This window comes from Alosa alosa, chromosome 20, assembly GCF_017589495.1.
Source record: "Alosa alosa isolate M-15738 ecotype Scorff River chromosome 20, AALO_Geno_1.1, whole genome shotgun sequence".
Taxonomy (NCBI): domain Eukaryota; kingdom Metazoa; phylum Chordata; class Actinopteri; order Clupeiformes; family Clupeidae; genus Alosa; species Alosa alosa.
In genome coordinates, this window is record NC_063208.1 from 9,695,355 (window position 1) to 9,699,977 (window position 4,623).

Sequence of the window (4,623 nt, forward strand, 5' to 3'; positions counted from 1 at the left end):
AATATTGTTGGGGATCACTTTCAGAGTGATTTTGAGAACGATAAAAAGCTAATAGCCAATCAGAACACATAAAATTTTAGCTGTCACATTCATTAACACAAGGAGAGACTGTTTATCGTTGTTCAGTGTGAACGCTTTTATCGTTATGGTTATAGTTATCGTTATCGTTCTTGGTGTGAATAGGCCGAAAGACTGGAGAGAGCTTTGAGACTTGGGGTCTCGTGCGGCGGCTGCCATTTTATATAGATTCTGTTCTATTCGTACACAAAACTCTCACACATTTTTATTCCGGCTCATCCTGTCTCTCTTTCTTTGCTCTTGTTGGAGCCAGCTGTACATACTGTAACATAGGAAACTTAAAATCTCTTCTTACTTTCTTGTTTTTCTTACTGAATTTCAATATTCATACGCAATGGATTCTTGATGCCCCAACACCATCTATATATAAGTTAAGTAATTATTATACCCCTTCATAAACTCTGCTCCAACAAACATTAGTGTGAAGATGTCCGTGTTATCTTTTTAAAACTTTTTTTGCCAGGTAAATTGTGTGACCATGACCACACCCAGTAACTGAGACTCTGAGTGTAATAGAAACACCATGGAATAATTTATATCTAGCATCAATATTCAATGCCTTTTAGTGCTAAGACGGTATACAGTCAAAAAACGTCTAAAAGGGTCATGAACGTACCCAATCGATCAACAACCTTAAATAGTGCAACATCAAACGTACCAGGCGCACATTCTCCATATTATAAGTCAGTGTAGCATCAGAATGATTTTGAAGCCGTTGTTGTAAGGTAAATTAACTGCACTGTGTTGCTTTAATACAGGGGCACCAGAGGACCAGGAGCAGGCTTCTGTCTCAGAAAATAAAGTACAATTTTACCTTTAGGGATACAAAATGCTTGTCACTGTGGCAGTACCCCCAGGGCACACAATTGTACCCCTTAACCAGTAAATGTGTTTAGAGAAGGTACATAAATGGTTCAGAGACAGTGCATATCAATAAAGTATCTAACAATCTATCTATCTATCATATTACATGTAGTACCTCAGGGCTTAATTGTGCCCCCTGTAGGATATATTGGCAAAAGTTGTACCCTAGAGAACCTTAACAGTACCTTTTGTTTTTCTGAGGGTGTTAAGGGCCTGATTTTGCCTCCTTGCGGGGACAGAAGGGAGTCAGTGGTGGTGCCCACTGGGTCTGTCTGTTTTATACGGTCTCCTTGCTGAGGGCACACGGGCAGCAGCCTGAATGGGCCATTGTCATCCAGCACATTTATTTGTCGAGTTCAGCTGCTTGCTTTACACAGACCTCCTGCTGCCTGTTCTGGGTGTGTGTGTGGAGGAGATCATTTTTATTCCCAGTTGAGCTCAAATATCAGCAACCTTTTGCCATAATTGTGGACTGTCCCTTTAAGAGCCTACCCGCTTGACCGCCAGTCTGCCCGCCCGTCATTCGGTCCGCAGCACAATTGAATTAAATGATCCTGATGGGCAGTGAACCATGGCTCAATCACATCAGGTCTTGCACCATACCCCCAACCAACCAAATGCACACACACACACACACACACACAGTAGAATGTGGTGCACAACAGTTGGTTGTGTGTGTGTGTTTTTGCGTTAGAAAGAAAGATGGAAGGGGGTGCAGTGTGTGTTTACATGTATCTGTGCGTAAGGTAGCATGAGTGTTTATGTGATGATGAGTGTGTGTATGTGTGTGTTTTCCCAGTGATGTCACTGCTGCGGAAAGCCTGGGGGTAGAGCACTCATATGCGCACACATGCTCGCACACACACACACACACACACACACACACACACACACACACACACACACACACACACAGACTCACACAGGACAGAAGCCAAGAGATTGGCTGGCATAACAGCACCATGGACAGGCAAATACTGTTAAAGTGTGTGTGTGTGTGTGTGTGTGTGTGTGTGTGTGTGTGTGCAGGGGCTTTTTGAGGATAGTTAAAGGCCAAATGTTTTCTTCTTTTCTTTTTGTTTTGTCCCTTTCCTCACATTCTCTTTTTCCATGACTAGCTTCAGTCTACAAACCTTTGTCATCTTTGTTCTCCCCTTGTCCCATGGCGTCTGTCTAACTTCTTTTCATGTCCTCTCTACAAACACACACACACACAAACACACACACACATTTACGTGAAATAAGAGTGTGGTTAAAATTTTCACACCAGTACACACCCAGAGATGCATTCACCCTCACACCCTCTCACTCTCTCTACTAACACACACACACACACACACACACACACAGACACATTGACAGGAAGAGAGGATGTTGCCTCCAACAAGACCTGAAATGAGAGCAGAGCCCTAAACTCACAGGAAGCAAAAGGTCTTAGTTCAAAATATGCATGCACATATGCATCCACACCCATTTGGACATGCACACACACACACACACACTGACTCACAATCACAACACAACGCCTATGTGACCTTTCCTGCTATGCAGACAAAGCCATGCAATGAAAGTTCAACTTCAGTCACAGCTGTGTTGAGTATATAAAACCTGCAGACTGAATTCTGCTATTTTCCGACACGCCTAGGCACCATAAAGTAACGGACCACAATAGGGACAATTTTTAAAGAACAATGGGGATAACTGGCCAAACTCGATTATGGACCTCTAACCCTTTGACCCTGCAAGTTCCACTATTCTGGCTGTCGCTTTGTCTAACACTCCAATTATTGTATTTCTTGAAAGAGTTTTTTAACGTTTACATTACATTACTATGTTTTTATCAGTACATACATTTTCCTGTTTCATTACAAGTTTAGCAACCCCCTGAAGAAGAATCCTTTTTTTTATTTAGCCTAAAAACGTAACGTTCCTTCCTTGCTTCTCGGTCCCCTTCCGGGCCACCATAGCTGTGTCTGGGAGAACTTGGTTTTATATAAATACACTGTATATGAACATAACTCTGTGTAAATGATTGTTTGTTCTGATTTACTGCTGCACCGTATTGATGCCTGACCCCGGCCTGTCGTGACTTCTTGTAAACCCCTTGAATGGTTAAGGGTATTGTCCCTGTATGCAAATGTCTTCTTCTGATGTTTAATTTGTATTATTATTGTATTATTTTAATTATTATTATTATTATTTTAATATATTTGCTGTTTGAGGTCTGAATCACATTTTAATTTTCCTGGCTTTCACTTGTGCCCTCTCTCCCTGAGTTTTGCTGTTGTGTGTTGTACAGAGAAACTTATGGTACAAAGAAAACAGAAAAGAAAATTGCATCATTGTGATACCTGCTTGGCCCATTTTCCAAAATTCTGTGGCCATTGGTTTATTTGATGTGGGGTTGGGAAAGGGATAAACAATGGCTATTTGAGGACAAGTAATCTGGTATGTGTTTAAAAAAAGAAAAAAACCTGCATAATGCTAATAAGTCTATGCTAACAATAGTACACTGAGGCTGAAATGTATGTAAAATTTGTTAACACAATGGATGTGCAAATAAAAAAAAATGATACACTAGATCCATGTTTCACTCTCTTAATTTCATTAAGGACCCCTCAGTGAGTCAGTTCAGGTTACAACATGACCTCAAGTAGTCTGTGCCTCAGACACAGCCATTGGTTTGCTTTTTCAGCAGCCTCCAAGAACTGTTTTACAGCTCCTTTCAGTGACCAAAAAACAAAATCTAGCAGAAGTGTTGTCGCCGACATTGCTATAAAGCCTCTATAGCACCTATCTCCATTGGTCTTGTGTGTTCTCTTACCTCTGATATTAGCTCTGCATACTCTCACTTCTCTTGTTCTCAAGCAAACCTGCCAGATGATTATGTCTCCAGGTGTAGCAACCTTGGGTCAGGCTAGTTTTACTAATTGAATAAGTTGATGATAGAGAACAAGACACATTTTGTGGAATGATATGTTCATATGAAATTTCAATTGTAGTCCATGTGGACTTTCATGTCCAGCTATTTTCAAGTTTTTTTGCCGTTTTTGTCACTTGAAAGCTGTATCCTTTCACATGGGTCAAGTAATTTGGGACACTTTTTGGTAGATCACAAAAAAAAACCTTAAAGCAACACCAAAGAACTTTCACTCTTTCGCACGCACGCTATTTGTTTATCCAGCACCGGCTTTGCAAATAACGATGTCCACAGACAAGGTAGAATATTTTGCATAACTTATAAAAGTACGATGTATTGCGACATCAAATGCAAGTCAAATTTGTAGTTTCTTATGTCTCATTCCATCGAACTACAGATCCGCTACCCGATATGGCAAACTTGCATAGTGTGGTTATAGCCAATAGAGGGCCGCAAAGCGAATGCAGAATTGCCGTTCACCCTGAGTTGATGAACCACTGAAACGATTTTTGAAACATTATTTTAAGGTACAAAAAACTCTTTGGTGTTGCTTTAAAATTTGGAGGAGTACCACAAGTGATACATTTTAACTTCATACGAGTCACTGCTATATTTCTATAAAGAAAATATGTTGCAAGTGAAATATTTTTGAAGCTCCAATTATCAGTCCTTGCTAAACATACGGCCCTCACAGTGTGATTTTAGCCTATTGAGAATGGCTACCCTGAATAGCCTACAGGCACAGCAATTACATCTATTAA